Source organism: Excalfactoria chinensis, chromosome 4 (assembly GCF_039878825.1).
Source record: "Excalfactoria chinensis isolate bCotChi1 chromosome 4, bCotChi1.hap2, whole genome shotgun sequence".
Lineage (NCBI taxonomy): Eukaryota > Metazoa > Chordata > Aves > Galliformes > Phasianidae > Excalfactoria > Excalfactoria chinensis.
The window spans coordinates 83,356,323-83,375,684 of NC_092828.1; the positions used below are offsets into that span (position 1 = coordinate 83,356,323).

Below are 19,362 nucleotides of genomic sequence, written 5' to 3' on the forward strand. Positions count from 1 at the left end.
GAAGCCCCTTTAGTATGAAGAGATAATCTTTGTCCTCTTTCAAGTTATGGTTCTTAGTTGTCTGTGCAGTTTTTAGTTTGAAATACGTGCAAAATGGCAGCGTGATGTGTGTCAGTGCTACGCCTTCAGAGCTTCTGCACCTCCATGTATTGCACCCGTGGGGAAACTTGGGGGCAACAGCGCTTTACCTCTGTGCTCAGGGTAGGGCTCACGTCTTATCTCTCAGCACCAGGGTGAATCTGTGGCAGTGATTTGCTATGCAGAGCAGCACAACAATCCCACAAGCACACAGCTAATTTCTTTTGAATTTTGCCTGCAGGTGGGGTGGATTTTGAGAGCTTTTGAACTGGGGGTCCCAGCACAGAGCCTGCAGCCAGCACGCTGGGTTACAGAGAAGCAGGGAAAGTGGGTTGTCGGGCAGGACAACAGGTGAGAAAATGAATTCCTCAGATTTACCCTCCAAAGAGTAACAATTTATTGAGCATCTGAAAATTCTAATTAAGTTTATGAAACAATCGCTGCTTCTCTCTCCCTTTTAATAAGGCTTCCAGAGTAAAGCAAAGGTGTGAATTTGGCCACGCTGTCCTCAGAGGATTAAAGCAAATCGTATGAGCTATATTTAATTCAATTAATCATTCCAGATAGGTGCTAAATCATGTCATCAGTCTCTGTGATTCTACAGGCATAATCCTTACCATGCAGCTGCCTGGCACAATAAGCCGGGGAGATGCTCAGCTGCATTCAAGGGAAATAAATTTAATTATAAACACATCATAGAGCCCAACATTTCCTGAATCTGGAATTCAATGTCTTGTCAGCCTTCCAGCCCAACTCCATCAAACTTTTATAGAGGGAAGCAGGCTGTCCTGAATTTGTATGTACTGGCAAACACACTAACTGAAGGATACCACAAAAGCTGCCCTTATTATTTTTTTAAGCATTTTTAGATTTAAAACTACTTTTGCCTTCTGGTAGAGCTACCCCATGGTGTTATAAAGCCAGGAGCCATCGGTATCTATCAGCCTCAGACTTGGTGAGCTGAGGTGTATGGGGTGGGGAAATGACCTTGGGAGCCATGATGGAAAAGCATCTGCTGAGAGCAGCACTGCGTGGTGGGGAAGCCAAGCAATGAGTGTCCATGGGAGGACTTCCACCCCAACTCCAGCAGCTCTTGCTGACCAATAGAGCCCTGTTAACAGTAACTCAACGCATCACATGGCATCTGCCTTTGTTAAAGTGTGAATAATTAAAGCCTGAATAATTCTATCTTCCTCCTTTCCTTGACTGTTACTATATCCCAGCATTGACTCCTCAGTCCTACAAATATCTGTTTGTTTCTGGATTCCTTTAAGAGGAATGGCTAATGGCTTCTAATGATGTGATTAAAATAATAATAATAATTAATTATTTTAAAAACTGTAATTCCTAGGTTATGCTAAATAATAATAATAATTATAATAATAATCTAAGCAGCCCAGAGGAGCTGTGGATGCTCCATGCATGGAGGTCTCCAGTGTTCAAGTGAGAGGCAGCAAAGATATGAGCTGCTAAGAGCTCCCAGGCATTCACAGGGGCTGAGCAAAGGGTTTTGGTGTTCTCAAATGAGAAACTTTGGTGCTGGCATATTATCCATTACCTGCCCTGAAAGTGATGCCTCCTATTTTATTACGTTGATCTATGGTATAAGAAGTGGGTGGTGGGAGGGCTGCAGGGGTTGAACTGAAGGGGTGTTATTGAATTTCTCCTTAAGAAAATAAAAATGGTAACCATGGACATTCATCAACACTGGCTGAAAGTTTATGGAGACCAAAGAGTGGATGTGGGCACAGTGAGGCAACGGGTGGGATGTTTCAGCAGCAGTGACAGTGGTTACCTATATAGATGTTTGAGTGTGCCACACAGCTCTTGTTCATTGTTGGTAAAGACACACAACTAATGGTGGTGACTATGCTGAAGAAGTGTTTTGTAGCTGAGAGTTTCCTCTATCAATGAGTGTCATTGTGCTCTTTGTATCTGTTGTAGTTTCCATGGGAATAAATAGGAGGCGTTACTTTCAGAGCTACGTATACGCTATGTATATCATAAATGTATAATGGGGAAAAAACTGTTCTTCTAATAGCTTCATTTAGCTCGGAATGAATTTTTAATCTTCACTTTTTGCAGACTTAATAATTAAAGCTGGATTCACGCGATGTCAGCGTTTCATGTTAGCTTTGGCCCTTCTTGGGGACACGACACACATTGAGGTGACAGTTTTCCAGAGACCTGCCAGCTCCCACCACGCTGATGCACCTCCTTTGGTTTGCATTCAGGCAGTCCTTTGTGATGTTGCAGTGATAAATAAGTTTCATTTAGAAGCAAAGCAAAGCTGAGCGAGCCTCAAAGGCATGCGGTGACTCCTGCATCGCCCTTTGGCTTGTGCCTGCATGGGACATAAGAGTGTGATTCTGTATTATCTCCAGCCCTCATGCAGGTTGTCTTGTAGTACTTTGATACACTGAGAAAGGTGAGGTGAGGAAGAAAGGAACGGACTTTTTCTTTCTGCTCTGAACTGGGAGCTGAGGGAGGCACAGCTGGAAGGGAGCTGCAGGGAAATGCTGTGATGCTGTGAGGGCAAGCAAATGCCAAAGCCCAGGGGAAGGAAAGGACACATTCACTGCTGGGTAATGCCACTGTACTGTGTGCCCATATAGCCCACCTCATGTTATTTTTTCACGTTACATTTTAATTTAGGTTGGGACTACTTTCACTAAGTGCCCTTTAAATAAGCTCATAGTGCAGAGGAAGAGTAGGAAATAGAGGTCATTGTCTGCTTGGCTGCACCATCAACCTCATATGTGTGCAAGAAAATCTTTAGGTGGCATGAAAGGAGAGACTGAGCACTGTTTATTGGCTTTCCTCCATAAGTAGCACTATTCAGGTGCAGTTATTCCAGCTGATGTTTCAGTAATGGTTCCCCCATGCTGGGTTGGCAGCAGGGCAGGGGTAAGAGAGCAGCCAATGCTGTGTTAAGGGCATTACAAATACCCCTCTTACTCTAATTCCAGCACATTTTTTATTTACCAGAAAGCAGATACTATCAGTGGAAACTAAACACTGATTATCTCACTGATAATCAAGGCCATCTGGTCCAACTCCCTGCACTGAACAGGGACACCCACAGCTCCATCAGTGCTCAGATCCCATCCAGCCTGACCCTGGGTGTCTGCAGGGATGGGGCACCACCACCTTTCTGGACAACCAATGTCTTGCAAACAACTTTTTATTCATGTCATAATGCTGCAGAAATAGTTTCCACTGATAATTTTTCTGCTATAATTAACCCTGAATATATTTCCAAACTCTAGCTGAAGGTGTCCTCACTGTTGCAAGTGTATAAAGCTGAGACAGCACATAGCAAGGTAAAGATGTCACTTCTGCCTGTGATTAAGCTCTTATAATCTATTATTACTATAATCTATTTATCTCGAGAACAGCAAGGATGAGCAGGCAGGTCTCGCCAGCAATGGCAAGATATCATCTGGCAGTGCAGAAGTAAATGACCGTGACTGCTCTGGGGACGTGTGTGCTGAGAGACTGCCCAGAAACCAAACACTGACTGCTGCTGTGGGCCACTGTGTCCCATGGAAGAGTGGGGTGATGGACTTCTCACTCATCCCATGAGCTGAGGGGATGAAAGCTGAGCTATCGGGAGAGACTTCAATCTGACTGACATCCAGGGAGCTCAGGCTGCTAGTACTAAAACGCCCTTGAAATACTTTGTGATTATAGATAGCGATCTCCTAACTCAAGAAGTGTTGGATTTGGCAAGGAATTCTGTGCTTGACCTTCTGGTGGGGAAAGAGCGACGTTTCTAAGAACCAAAAATCAGCAGTTTGCATGGGTACAAATAATTCAGGACAGACTACCTGCTGTGTGCAAAGAAATCAGGTCCCAGATCGGAACACAAGTGTTGCTTTAAAAACGCCAGCTCCAGTGAGCAGAAGCAGTAAGTGGTGACTGGGGGACCTCTGCTTCTTCTTTTGCATTTAAAGTCACATACTGACTGCCTGAGTTCAGCAATTGGGGTTTTGCTGTGTAATGGGAGCTGGCCTGGCAGCCAGGATGGACAGTCATGATTTCAGAAGAAATGGGTCAGTTTTTGCCTTCAGGAATAACTTTGCTTTCTTGACAGAATACTCTTAAATCAGACCTTTAAGTCTATTGTTATGTACTCGCTTGTGTTTTAATTATTGTTAACAAACCTGCCCTTTATGTCTTGTAAAATTACCTCTCTCGTGGAGTTGCTCTGCTCTCCTGGAGATAGCAGCATGCTAATTAGTGTCTGCTGGTAATTGCTGCTTTAGAAAGGCCGAGAAGTCTGTCACTGGGAGGGCTTCAAAGTGGACAGAGAGATCTGATCTCTGCAGTGGGTGTTACCAGGAAACTGTGCCATGGGGAGAACCCAACGAGTGCAGCCCTAAAGCTGGGGGAGGGTTTAGTGGAGATGGAAATAAGAAGCTTTCACAGTAGCAGCCATGAGATGTGCAGCATCTGAATGAAAGAGGCAGTGACTCAGATTGTTCAAGAAGATTAATAATTCAAAAATAGCATTGCAGCTCTTTGCAGAGGGTGCTTCATAGTGCTGTTATGTGCCCTTAAAGCTGTGAACCCCTTTCTCTCCTAGTTCCTACCCCATGAACAGTATTAGGCTGTGCCTCATAAGGACCTGAGGTAAAGCACAAAATGGCTCTGCTGCAATCAGAGGCAGCGAGACCCATGGTACCATCCCATCCCTTATCACCTGGAGACAGGCACAGCTGCACACAGAGCCATCTGCAAGGAAATCACCTGGCTGGGCTGGGTGGGTGGGCATAATTGCACACAGAAGCTTCCATCCATGCAGTCACCAGCAATCAGTTGTTATTTAGCTAGGGTGAAGTACAATCTACTCATGTTTTGCTGCATTGAATTAACATGACAGATTAGCTCACAGCAATGGATCATCTCAGGGGAAGCTGACTGGAGCAGCTGGCTTGGAGCTAACCTCTCTCTACGTCCTGTTAAGGCTGTCCTTTGCCCAACTATGAGTGGGGTCTTCTTAGTCCTTGACATTTTAGCTTAAGGACGTTATGACACACTCCTCCTCCATGCTCCCTTCTGGTAGTCTCATGGCAAGAGAAGAGAAGGAATCAACTCCTACCCCCTCCCAATGTGTTATATGATTATTCCTGAGCAGCCCCTGCGAAAACTCAGCAGAGGTGTGCGTTGAGGAAATGATGTTTCCACAGTGTGGGTGAGCAGTGCTGGTTTCAAGGCAGGGCTTTGTGCTGAGATGATTCCCAGTGCAGCAGCAGGGATGGAGGATTAGCTGCCAGGCAGGAGATCTGCCAGCTGATGGAGGATATAATTAAACATAGCACCTGCACGTAGAGGCTGCTGGGAAGTAGCCTCAGAAAAAAACCCATCTTCCAAAAGAGGCTTCTCCACCCACCAGGTAGGAGTTGGGAGCTCTCTCCTGCTCTGTGCTTCAGGTTGAGCTCTGTTCCATGCACAGCACAGAGCCCTCACCCCATGGCTGCTGACATGGCCTAGCTGAAGTGTGGGCTGCAATTAGGGGCTGTGTCCCCCTGTCCTGGTTTTTCTGCTGGTTTTAACGTTGTGAGTAAGCAGTTCAGCTTTCATCCTGGAGGAAAGCAGAAGCTGGAGAGCATGGCTGTGATTATGGCCCTTCCCACTCCTCCAAACCTCTGGAAGTGGATCTTGATTAGCGTTATTGTCACTCATAATGAATCCATTTCCATTCCCATTACCAAAACAATTTAGGTGCTTGAGAAGTCACATTACTTTCACTTATATTCAGAGTTAATTAATTCCTTATGTTTATTTTCTCAAGAGCAGAAAGAAAGCATCACTCACCGCAGGACAGCAGCTTTCTCTATCCTCAGCCCTGCTCATCCTCCACCTCTGCACGGGTTTCATTTAGCAGGAACAAAAATCCCCCCCTGGTTTGTAGGTGAGCATTAATTAGCCCACAGCACATGCACAGACACTCGTTATTCTTTGCCTGAAAGGTTATCGTGTACCAGTCTGGGAGGAGGGAGCTGAAATCAGGTCAGAGCTTTTGTCCTTGGGCATCAAACCTTGCAAGTAGTGATTTCTCTTGGCAGCACGAGGCAGAAAGTGTGGGTTTTGTTGTGGAGTCTGTTTAGGATAATGGTGTCATCCCCTTGTAACTCTTCCTTCTGTTTCTAAGTTCTTAAAACCTGTACAAATGCATATATATAGACAATTAACTATGTAGTTTAATAACAAATAGTGTCCTTTTACCCATTTTCAGTTTAAGAATGGTCAAACTTCAGTCTCCTCTTTCAGCTGAAGGACTGAAATGCAACAGGTTGCCCAAGGAGGCTGTGGATGCCCCATCCCTGGAGGCATTCAAGGCCAGGCTGGATGTGGCTCTGGGCAGCCTGGTCTGCTGGTTGGCGACCCTGCACATAGTAGGGAGTTGAAACTACATGATCACTGTGCTCGTTTTCAACCCAGGCCATTCTATGACAAGGTGGCGGGGAGGTGTAGGAATCGTATCTGAGGTTTCAATATTTGTCAAATATTTGTTCTCTTACTTTTTTGGTCAAAGAATGGGATGGAAGCAAAGCGAGGGGCATATTTCTTTCAAAGTCTAAAGGGCAACGTGTTGAATTTCGTATTTCTATAACAACATGCACAGCGCTAATATGCACACGAGGAACTGAAAAGCAATTATAGCAATCTAATATTAGAGATCAAAAGTGAGGCGAAGCAGGGGAATCAGGCATGAAATTTGCTCATTGTTCATTTCTCAGACTCAATGTGAATGTTCTTGCATGGGAAAATTGGGCTGCGGGGAGTTGCATCACACAGTCACAAAGCTGTTCTTTGAAAGAAGCTTTTTTGCATTAAAAAACAAACAATAACAACAAGAGAGTTCTTCTGACGGATCGCGGATGAAGCAAAGCGGTTTTATTTCCAGCCAAGGGAACTGGTTAAGAGAATTAGAAGCTGTCTGAGGCATCAAGCTGGGTGTGATAATGAGATGGTGAGATGGGTTATAAATAATGTCATTAATTCCCATGTCCTGCTAACACATGTCACTCCACTTAACATACAAATCCCAAATCCTTCAGTGCAATGTTCGCTGACCTTGTCCTTAAAGGATCTAATAGCATGAAGCCTACTTTGCACGAATCTGCTAGCTAGAATTGGTAATAATTACGTGGCAGCATCTCTGCTCCCAAACTAAAAGGCAGAAGGATTTTTGTCACCATAAACCATGACTTTCTTCATGTCTTCTGTTGCCTTTTTCAGGTGCTGGTAATGCGTCCTGCCTCTCCTCTCCCCAAGCACTTTGGGACGTCAAAGTGCCCTGCATGCAGCTGGCACAGAACCTGAAGGAAATCACCACTTCTATCTGAAATGGCCCTTTATTCTCCATCAGCATCACATGTAGTCTGAGTAATGCTTCTGCTTCTATATTAAGAGATAGAATGCACAGGGTGTTCTCAACAGGCAGGAAAATCTCCTCTCTGTGGCACTGTGTCTTTTGTCACTGACAGTTTCTGTGACGTTCACATTTTCTTCTTCATTCCTGGAGTCAGGACAATTTCATTATCTTCGAAGATAGTCTTTAAATTGCCCATCTTGTCAATGAATTAAACCCTGGTAATTAAGGGCTTTTCTCAATAACCTAATAGAGATGCTTCTGCTTCGATGGGGTGAGTTCAGCTGTAAAGCAATATTTATAATGGACTACAAAAACTGTGATCAACAGGAATGCTTTGTCTGGAGAGTGATGGTCCTCTCTGCCCTGAATGGCCATGGCTCAACCTCTTCTGGATGAGGCTGGGAATGAAGAACTGTTGAACCAGTGGTCGTTTCATCAAGGGATTCAGGGGAGCTTTGGTTCTTCCAAAGAAACCCTTCCCCAGCCAACCTGATTCAGTGACATTGTTGATTCTGATGTTGGTAGGTTGGATCTACGGCCTGTGCTGCTCAGCCCTCCTTAATATAAAATATTCTAGCTGATCTCCATGTTGAGGGGTTTCATTCCCCAGTCCAACCTGCTGTGCAGTCATGATAGTGACTTACATACCATGAGATTTAGAAGGTAATATAGGTGTTTCCTTCTAGGATTTGAGTATTCAGGGTGTGTATATCCAAGCTTTCTTCTGAGCCTTTTGGGGAGGCAAAGCGAATGGCTACAGCCACACCTGCTGCAGCTCCACAAATGGCACCTGCTAGAGGGAGATTTGGCAAAATCATGGCAGCTCCCTTTTACATCTATGCTAAAATAGTTTGGTTTTGTAATAGGATGCTGCTGGCTGGGTGACATTGGTTCACAATGCTTCCGATGGTGTTCCTCCTTTGGTTTCTGCAGCGCTGGGATATCTCTGTGTCAGCCTGGAGACTGATGCCAGAAGAATTGATTTAATTCCTGGTTTGGCCTCAGCAGCTCCTCTGTGGATTGCATAAGAAACTTTGCTTCTTTGCAGTTATAACCTGGTCCCGAGGACAGGAAGCTTTGCTATCACCTCAGCCTTGGGCCTGCCTTGGCCATCCGCTGCTGCAGCAGGACCTGGAGGTGGCATAAAACACAGAGATCTTCTTCTGGAAGAAATTAAAAGTGACTCTTTTATACTGGTAGGTGTCACACATCAACTGGTTTATAAATATAACTTCAGCTCCTAAAAAAGGCGATTATCACCTTTATACTTCCTTAATAGCATCGTTTTAAAGTGAGTTACTGACATCATATATTACCTTCTTCCCCTTCCATAAATGGTCTCTCCTTGCTGTATTTTATTACATATTGTAAATTCATTCAAGCAGTATATTTTGCTTTCAGCAAGGTATCCTCTGTTACTTTTTCTGTGCAGGATAAATTGAGATAAATTTTGCCCGTGCCTGCATTTTGCTCGTGGCATCCATCTTTGCCCGTGAAAAGTTACAGCTGGAGTTGAGCAGGACTTGAGAAATGGTCTCATTGCACTGCATAAAGTTACAGATCACCAGGCTGCAGGCGAGCTGTGTACAGAGGGCTCATTGAAGCAGCCAGGAGTTTAATCAGAAGTGAAAAACATAAAGGAACATGATGTATTCTCCAGTGCTTATCCTGATAAAGCAATAGGCGCATCATAAGGAAATGACACCAGTTATTTACCAAGCCATTAGGACATCATACAGAAACCTATCACCCCTGGCACTGCTGTTTGTTGCTGGTCACCACATTTTTTTTTGCCACTGCAGAATTTGTTGCCAAGGCTGTAGGAAATAGAGTTGTATTTTGTGGCTATTTGGCTTCATTGGTTGTATTTTTTAAATTATTTTTAGTCTTTGTGAGGCTTCAGATAGAATCATTAAGGTTGGAAAGGACCACTGAGATCATGCAGTCCAGCCATCAACCCATCCCCGCTGTGCAGAGCTCACGCAAGAAGGGAAATAATCATTCAGGTCCCCCTGTCAGTGGGGTTGGGCAGTGGGCAGCCCTGGCTCGGGTCAAAGGTTGCCATCCCATAGGCCTTTCCTGCAGCATGGGGTCATATCATATAATGGCCTGGGTTGAAAACGAGCACAGTGATCATGTAGTTTCAACTCCCTACTATGTGCAGGGTCGCCAACCAGCAGACCAGGCTGCCCCGAGCCACATCCAGCCTGGCCTTGAATGCCTTCAGGGATGGGGCATCCACAGCCTCCCTGGGCAACCTGTTCCAGTGCGTCGCCACCCTCTGAGTGAAAAACTTCCTTCTAAATGTGTGATGTGAGATGGGATGTGTGAGCTTCTCCTGTGTGTTCCCCTCCCAAAATGCCGCTCGCTTCTCACTGACATCAAAGTGTTTTATTTAAAAGCACTTAAATATGCTGAGCACAGTTTGATTTTGTATTACCAGAATTTCCAAGCAGACGAGGGTGTGATTTTTGCATTACAAGGGAGTAATGTCGCATCTCAGCTCCAAGTGAGTTTTCAGAGCCAGGTTACAAAATACAGGCGATGAAATATGCAGCAGAAGCCTGGCATGGCTGCGTGTGTTGAGGGAGGCAACCTTTGCAGTGACTGAAAACTCATCTCTGGGGTTTCTGCTGGGCACTGCTGCAAATCCCATTCAAATGGACTCGCTCTGAATGTCACTGCGTATTTCACTTCTGTTGGGATGATTTTGTCAGAAGGGTATGAATGCATCTGGAGGGGATTTGTAGGGGATCCTGTGCTCTGCTGGCCCATCTCTCTTGGCTAACCTTCATAAAACCTCTGCAGTTCCTTCTGCCCACATACACTGCTGAGAGAAGAGAAGCCTCAGCTCGGGAGGATTTAGCATTCTGTAAGTAAAAATCAATTGATTTTTAGATCATGGGGCTGAGAGTTGAAAGCCAGTTGGGATGGATTTTGTTTAACTTCTCTATTTAAATAGATCACACTGTTTGAATACTTATGCTTGCCTTTTTATTAGCTCACCCATGTTGGCGATTTGTACGTCTATATCTCATGCCTTTGAAAATAAGGGACCAGCAGGCATGTGGGGCTGCAGAGAGGTGTTAGCTAACACCTGATGTAGAGAGAGTTGCACTGAAAGACCCAGGCACAAAATCCTGTGCTCTTTTAGGCCCTTCTTTCACCGGTGGTCAGTGTCTTCTGTGCTGCCAGCAGCTCCCTGTGCTGTTATCTTGCAGTAACGCTGCACGTCACTGTAACAGCTGAGCTGCAAAGGGCAAGGTCACCTCTGCTATGTGCAAAGCCAATTAAGGCTTAAAGAACACTAAACTCAGATTTCCTCAAGTCGTTTCGTTTTATTGATCAGACACATTTTTATTTCCAGACTGCTCGCTCTTGGGAACCATCCAGGCTTCCTAGTGCAAAGGACTGTGTAAAATGTACTGAATCAGCACTCCCAGTGTGGTTGTCTGTGGGTTGTGTTAACCTTGCAAGCTCTGTTTAAGATGCAAGACACAGATTGAAGAGCACCATCATGTATCTCAGCGCTCTTCTAAAAGATGTCTCCAATTTGCATTTCCCTGTTGTCCTCTTCAAAATCAAAGCACTTCCTTCTGCCCTTTCTTTATTAAATCCTAGGATTTTCCTGGAAAGATGATTCCCTGCTCAAAAGAGAGTTTACAGAGCATGCTCTGATGCTGCTTCCAAAAACTTCCATGCAGGCTGGTAAGCTTTCCCCTGCGGCTAATGGAACTCAAATCACAGGTAGGATGTGTTCACCCACAGGATGTGCAGCACTGCTCTGTGCTGTCGCTGCTTCTTTTCCAGCTTCAGACCCACACGTGTGATTTCTTGGAGCCTTTAGCCTGAGTGATACAACTTTACAGACAATCCAATGCCTTCTTGCACAGGAAAAAAGTATACATTCCTTTTACTTTGAGTGAAAGAAAGGCTGAAAATTCAAAGAAAGGAAATGCAGTGATTCTAGATCAATAGAGAGAAATATTCAGTAAGAGCCTTAATATGTTCATAGAATGGTTTGGGTTGGAAGAGGTCTTTATACAGTTCCAGGGACATCTCCCTTTAGCCCAGAAGGACAACCTCACAGCCCCATCCAGCCAGCCTGGCCTTGAGTGCTGCCAAGGAAGGGGCATTCACAGCCTCGCTGGGCAACCTGTCCCACTGTCTCACCACCCTCACAATAAAGAAATCCTTCCTGACATCTAGTCTAAATCCACCCTCTTCCACTTTAAAGCTATTTCCCCTTGTTCTGTCGCTAAGTACCCTTATACAAAGTCCCTCCCCTGCTTTGCTGTAGGCTCCCTTCAGGTCCTGGAAGGCTGCTATAAGGTCCCCCAAGTGCCTTTTCTTCTCTAGGCTGAAGAGCCTGAGCTCTCTTGGCCTGTCCTAGTAGTGCTGTGCATGTTGTGCAATAAAAAGAGCCCTCATGCTTTATAAACAGACACTTAACACGTATGCAGCCAACCCTTCACTATTCACAAGCTACTTGAAATGTGACTAGCTGAGCAGGTCTGAAGCTGTCTCTTGTGTGTGTTTGTGCTACAGGGTGAGATATTTTGGACAGAGAATGATGCTGAGAAGATGCACCATCAGCACCTTGGACCTGGGCATCCCAGATGCTCCAGAGCAGAGATCTGTGCCAGCTCTGCACGAACCTGGCTCATACTTAAAGGTAGGAGCAGCCATTCCCATTCCTCTGGGTAACACATGGTTCCCTCTCATGATGCTGGAGGCACTCAGGTTGCTTGGAATAGGGGAACAACTAACACTAAGTGACTGGGAAGTGAGGGTTGGAGGCTCTCTGAGGGAGATCTGCAGAAATCTCTACAGGGCTGGGAGATGTGCAGAATTATGCTCTTAACTGCTTTAACTGCCCCTTTGGGGCTTGCAGGTTTTCCTGGGGTATAGCCAAGTATTTCCGTGGGATGCTGAAATATGGCTGATGGAAATCTATACTGTCACACTTTGTTAAAGGATGTCCAGGGACAAGCATAGGGAGAAGAAGCTAGGCTGACTGCAAATGACTGTTGTGTTGAAGGACATGGTTTAGTAGGAGCTATTGGTAATAGGTGAACGGTTGGACTGGATGATCTTTTAGGTCTTTTCCAACCTTGGTGATTCTGTGATTCTATGATTTAAATGCTTCATTTCCATCAGAAATCAGTCTAGAATTCTCCCCGGCACATACAGGCTGACTGTGAAGAGCTCAGGGTTTTGCAGGGCTGTTTGTGGGCTGTCAGAGCCCCTTTGTAAGGCTGCAGACCACCTGTTCCCTACAAGAGGTACCACCACCTCCACCTCGTACTCTGATGTGCGACAGGTTATTTCTTTACTCCACAGAAACACAGAAATTGGATGTTCAGCTGACTAACAAGGGCAAGTTGTGATGTACTGCACTTTTCAAGTGTTTATTCCCTTGCTCTTGTCTACAAGCCATGAAGGGACTGATCTGAACACATTTCTTCCTTTGCTTGCCCGAGGCTCCCGTTCCTCCTTCAACATACTTTTTCAGATTTCTTTTGAGAAACAATGCTTTCAAATAAGCTAATATAGAATATATAATGAAATAGGAGAAGAATTCTGTGGAGCCCAAAATGTTGTCATGTTCCCAGTTCACCTCCTTGCCTCAGGTTCCCTTTGTTCCCCTTCCATCCACCCACCAGCCTTCCTGTTTGTTCTTTTTCCTTTTGACTGCCCACTTTCACATTCGTTTTGGCTTTCCTTCAGTCTTATAATGCCGCATCCATTCCTTGAATTTACTATGGTTTGACATTCTGCTTCATGAGTCACCAGTGGGGACAGAGTTTGAGGGAGATCAAATTGCACAAACTAGTTCTTATGTCTGCCAAAACCTAATTTGAATTCGTGCTCTTTATTCCCTTTGTGGATTCTTTCCTTTACGCATTCACCTCAGATGATGTAGTAAATACATGTATTTATTGCATGTAAACACCAGAGACTGGGAGACCCTGCATTTCTTTGCTTCTACCTTTGAGTAGATCCTCAGCTTGCAAACCACACTGAATTCAAGGCACTTCTCCAGCCTTCCCTTTTGCCACATTCTTCGAGTTTGTTTGCTCTTGTACAGCAGGAATCATGCCAGTGCTAACCAAACAACACCTAAATTCTCCATACAGCTCCTCTTTGCTGTGGTGTTCACTCACACTCAGAAGTTGTTCCTAGGGGTGTATGTGTGACTAAAACCAAAGTCTGTCTTTAAGTAATTCCATGCCATTGTGGTGCAAGATGATGAGGTTGGCAAAGATTCTTGTGTTGTCATCATAATTTTCATTAGTGCAGAGAATTATGACAGCTTGCTCTCTGCTCAGATTGATGTGATTGCTAGTCTGAATCCCTGGCTCATTGCACTAACACCTGATATCTGGAAGAGAAAGGTGGGAGGCAATGCAGGCTCCCAAAGCTGCAGTGTGATGTATATCAAAAGTCTCCTTGTTCATTCCAGGAGCTGCTGCAGCCAAGGTTAATGGCCTTCCTTGGTCAGCAGAGCTGATGCAGTTCTTGCAAGGATAAAACAAATAGCTTGTGTGATTAGTGATGGAAAATACCATCAACAAATGTGTATTGCTGAGTAGGCAGCGTCTGGAGTTAGCAGCACTTTCCTGATAAGCTGAGGTAGTGCATCACAAAGAGTTGGATGAGCTGGTGATTTATTTCAAAAAGAACTTAAGGTATGCATCAAGTGTACGTGTGTCTTTCAAAGTACAGACCTGTGACAGAACAGCACTGACAATGGAAGATGGTTCTACCAGCAAAACTGGAGAGGAGTAGTTGTAGCTCATCTTATAACCCCTCTAGCAGAGGAAAAAATCTTTGCCATTGAATGACTGCGGTCCCTGCAGGCAGCTACTCTGTGGGATAGCAGCAAGGGCTGTGCCATGATGCCAGGCACACTCACATTGCCCAAACACAGCCCAGGACCCCCAGCAACCTTTGTTTGCCCAGCCTACATGCAGCACTGTTGGTTAAAAACAACAGCAAAAGGTGCCACAAAGAACAACTTGGAAGTGAAATTCCTATTCTGCAGCAGTAAGCCACGCACCAGCAGCCCAAAATGCAGGCTGTTGGCAATGTTTTTTGTGCAGACATATATATTCCAGCACTCGTCACTGGTGATGAATCTTTTCACAGTGATCTTGTTCCCTGCAGAGTCAGCAAGCCCTGCGTGCTGCCAGCGGGACGAGTGGCCGACAGGAAAATCTGATTTGCACTTCCACCATTAAACCGCTATTTCCAGCCCTGAAAATTATGCTGGGTGACATTAGGCAGCCAGGCTCCGTAAAACAGCATAGACATGACAGTCAGATCGGTGCGTTGGCAGGATAATCTGTTCTGACACCAAGGAAACCACTACACGGGTAAAACCCAGCCCTCACTCAGGCGGGACATGTGTGAGCGTGAAATGCCTCCACAAGACTTCAAGACATGTAAGTTTCTCAGCTCCACATCCAACTTTTTGCCCAACAGAGTAATGTCTTGTGTTTGCCGTTATCAGGGCTATTTACCCTGCAGCTATGTATTAAACTGTTAAGAAAATAACCAGAACCTATTAATCACCAGCATATTTCTTACTACTGTACCAGCCGAGGATTATTTTAATGCTTATTTTAATGGATTGCTCAGCTGTGAACGATTTTTAGGTTAAAGGTCTTGCAAGACACTTCTTATAAGCTTTCTGAAATCTAATCCATCACTAATTTCCATATGTCTTGCAGAGCGCTGGGCTAATGTAATGCATCACCACTTACAACCTTCTCTGATAAAATTATCTCGGGTATCATTACAAAGATTCAAAGCATTGTTCTTAATGATATGTGCCTTTCTGGGATGTCTCACTAGTTGAGACGTAAGCCTGGCTGTTCAAGACATTTTTTGTTGTTAACTGGAATAGGAAGTTTGTGATGATTCTCCATGTCAGCAAGTTTCACAGGCACAAGTGGCTTTTCTAATGACATCTAATGACATCTGAGAAAACAACTCATTCCCCAGTTGTGCCCCCACATTGACTTTCTGGCTCCAGTTCTGGTATTTCTCATCCCACAAACCAACCCGCTCCCTTTAACAGTGTGTAAAACACTGATGGATCTCCTTTGCCTTTTCCACTTTGATTTCTTTCAAATAATTTCAGTACCCTCTGCTGCCCATTGCACACAACCACCAGCCTAAGCATCAGCTGTAGTTTCCTTTTGATGTGCTGCAGATGGATCAGTGTGGAGCTGCCGGAGCACAGCAGCAGCATCTTTTCCTTCTTGGTTTTCCAGTCATGTTCTCCCACAGAGGAGACGGGGAATGGCGTTATGCCATTAATTCAGCATGCTGAGATAAGACCAGACGCCTTGATGTCTTTATCCCTCAGTCATTAACAGATTTCCTACAAATGGTGGGAGAAGGGCGGTGTGAGAAGCCAGACCACAACTACTGCAGTGTATTGTATGTTCAGGAAAAGTTGATGCTCATATGCAGAGAAACAGGCAAAGATGTGATTTCCCAAGCAGAATAAAGCAAGCTTGAATATACCAGCCTATAGCATGTCAGTATAATGTACATCTGCAGAAGTATGGAAGGGGTGATAAACTGGAAATGGAGACTTGTTAGCACATTGGCAAAAACAAATGGTAATGGGACAAGCCTTGTGTGTGAAGTCATATGCAATGATTGTGGCAAGAGAAATCATTATATCAAATCCTGCAGGCAAGACAAGAAAGAACATACATCACATTAAGTGAGCAGTGGTTCAGGCAAGCGTCTGCCATCATCCAATGCAAAGTAGCAAAAATAGTGTGTACATTAAGCTGCCTTCAGATGCAAAAACTGCCTGGCTCCATGTGGGCACCCCAGGAGGCAGCACAGGAGGGGATCTTTGAAACTGTAGGCATCTGTGAAACTGTGAGATGCCAAAGTACTCAGAGGGAAGCACCTGGGCTCCCGCTCTCCCCGGCAGTGAAGGTGCTCACCCTCTAAAAACAAAGCTTACTATGGATTGCAGTGGGGAGAATTCTCCCCATGTGGTTAATTAATGCAGGTCCCATGACAGTTCTTAAAACTGCATGCTGCCAGCCAAGTTTCCCAAGCTAATGTGCTTTTAACAATAAACGTGTCTTTTATTTACAGACTACCATTAAAGACAAGATCTGCATCGCATTATTGGACTAATATTGCTGAGAATAATGTGACCAGAATAGCTATTCATGCCTCAAGGCCAGAAATGATCTATGCCAAGCCCACCTCCATCCCTCCCCCTGTATTGCCTCATCTGTGCTGACATTTCCTTGTGAATATTTAAGGTAATGTCTGTTCTCATCTCTTGTTGAAAGTCAAATGCTGTGTGCACACTACAGAGAACAACAAGCAGTTGCTATTCAACACATACAAAACTGACATACAGTGCATCCATACAGCAATTCTATTGGCAAGAATTTAATTCTTGGGGGCTGCTTTGGGGTGTGGATGGTATGACTCTCACTAATAACCCTTTAAAACTTTGCCAGGAAATTAAATTCAAACACTGCAACCTGATTACAGCTTTTCCTTATTTAAGTAATGTTTGACACCTGGAGGTGCCCAAGGCCATGGATGGGGCTCTGGGAAGCCTGACCTGGTGGGGAGCACTCCAGGCCCATGGCAGGGGCTGGAGCTCAATGATCTCTAAGGTCCCTTCCAATCTCAGCCACTCTGTGATTCTATAAGTACACTCATTCAGAATCCTCCTGGTTTCTCCACCTGAATGTCAGCAACAGAGCAGGAAACTGAGGGGATCATCACATGGAGATTAATGACAGGCTAGATGTTTCCATTACAGTCATGTTGCCATGATTACAGAAGGTGGTCATGGTACAAGAGGAAGTTTCTGTCCTCAGTGCTCTGGTAGTGTAGAAATTAGTCCTAAAACAAAACCACTCTTCTTCTCCTGCTTCTCAAAATCACACATGCATCTTGTATTCTCCTTACCTGACTCAGTCTGCAAGCTTTCAGCTTGCTGCCATGCTTCAGATGAACTTAAAACCTCCTAACACGGTAGCTGTGGATAGCTAACAGCCGTGGATGTATCTTCTGTGCACAGTTTTCTCATCACAGGGACCGACTTCTTCACTGTGCACATCTTAAATACAAAAACCTGCAGTGCTGTGCAAGGAGAGGACCTGGAGCATCACCCTACAACAACAGCTCTGTCAGCACTTAAATCCACAGCACGTGACATTCTTCACATCTTTCTGACAGCTGAAGGAGTTTATGACCGAGAGGGACAAACAACAAAAAGTGTAATTAAAGACACATTTAGTCATCCTCAGCCCGTATTTAGGCACCTACACGCATTGCCCACTTTCCAGCTGGGACAGACAGGATTTCAGTGGCAGGGAGCTGAGCTCAGGCTTAGCAGGATGCCCACACACTTCAGCATCCCACACACTTAATATCCACAATTGTAACAACATAGCAACCGGTCTGTAATTAGTACAGACATTGCCAGAGCTGCCTTTGTATTACTTATGAGTCATGCTACAAAAATATTCTTTATTCATTATCCAAGCCCTTTTCATTTCAGTGCCAGCCATTACCGTGTTGAAGGGTAGGTAGGTCTCTGTCAGGCTTGTCAAAGCCAAGTGCCTTCTGATAGGGATCTTTGCATTTAACCTGACAAAGATTTACTTTACAAAAGGGTGAGATCAAAAGGGTTTCTTTCTGCACAGAAGAAGAAAGAAACACTTAAACATGGCTCAAAATGAGGGGTTTGCTCCTTGTTGCTTCTCCAGCAGCCCATCTATGTCTGGAAGAACCACTTTCAGACTTGGCTTAAATTGTTCTGTCAGTAAATTAAATATTTGTATCTTAATATCTTCCCGATTAGCTAAAAAGGAGAAAAGGCTCATGAAAATCTCAGACCAAATAGGAAACTTTCCTTCATCTTTAATATAATATATGGAACAGAAGAAGGAAAATGCAGCTGAAATGTATTATGACAAGCAAATAAAAGTAATATTGGAAAATTCCTTCAGGCAGATTCTGTTCTAGACCGCTACTATTTACTAAGATATTTTTATTCACTGCGATATTAAATCACTGGGCTGGAAAGTCCTTGGGTCATTTCAAACCACTGTCTCATTGATTTCTTATTCCTAAAGCATCCTTAATATAGCACTGTCATCGAAGCTGACGACAGTGATCCCCAGATCTCCCTTGGCAGTGGACTGACTGTCTAAGTGCTCATGCTGTTGGAGAGGAGCACGGACAGATTAACTCAGACCCTGTAAACAAAAAGGTAGGTTAACAAAAAGTCCAACATCAGAAGTTCCCATAAAACACAGTAGGAAGCTGTTTCACAGTGCAATACATTGTGAAATTTCTTTTTTTTTTTTCCTCTTGAACGTTACTATTCCTCTCAACCATAGCTGTATACTTTAAAGACTTTGTTTCACCACCAAGAGAGCAGGCACTCCCTGATCTGCACCAGAATTGAAGCCATTTTTCTGAGCCATACAAGCCCAAGAAAAGGGAAAGAGCCATTCCAGGCACACGTTGGTGTGGTGCTGGGTCACCATAACAAGATTTATGATGCTTCTGATCCCTGAGAAAGGCCTGAAATATAGAGTGGAGATCAAACTGTGGTCAAGAAAAATCTTAGAAGTATTCTATTTTGCAATCTAATTGTCTCCCAGCTGGAAAGGATATAGCAGAAATGCAGTACAGGATGCTCTCCTGAAGAGAAAAAGAAAACTTCCAAAGCACTACTCTAGAAATAAAATTAAATTCCTATTTTTAAGATGAATCTAAATCTACATTTTCTCATGACAACTCTCTTCATCCTTTCAATAAAATCCCTGTCTGTGTCCGTGGCTGAAAGCACAAAAGCTCAGCTCTGAGATGTACCTACAGCCTTTCAG

General features: G+C 44.4%; 1 long non-coding RNA gene across 3 annotated transcripts in view; it reads left to right on the forward strand.

The window, feature by feature from the left end:
* LOC140251693 (uncharacterized) overlaps positions 1-18,351 on the forward strand; it is a 39,614-nt gene extending 21,263 nt beyond the window's left edge. For 2 of the 3 annotated variants that reach the window (XR_011903454.1, XR_011903452.1), the window contains 6 exons: positions 320-429; positions 7,327-7,473; positions 8,511-8,658; positions 11,084-11,170; positions 12,011-12,137; positions 16,595-18,351. This is a non-coding gene — a long non-coding RNA (uncharacterized lncRNA). The remainder of the gene's footprint in view (positions 1-319; positions 430-7,326; positions 7,474-8,510; positions 8,659-11,083; positions 11,171-12,010; positions 12,138-16,594) is intronic. The other variant, XR_011903453.1, reaches the window with a different exon arrangement.
* Positions 18,352-19,362: the final 1,011 nt, after the last annotated feature.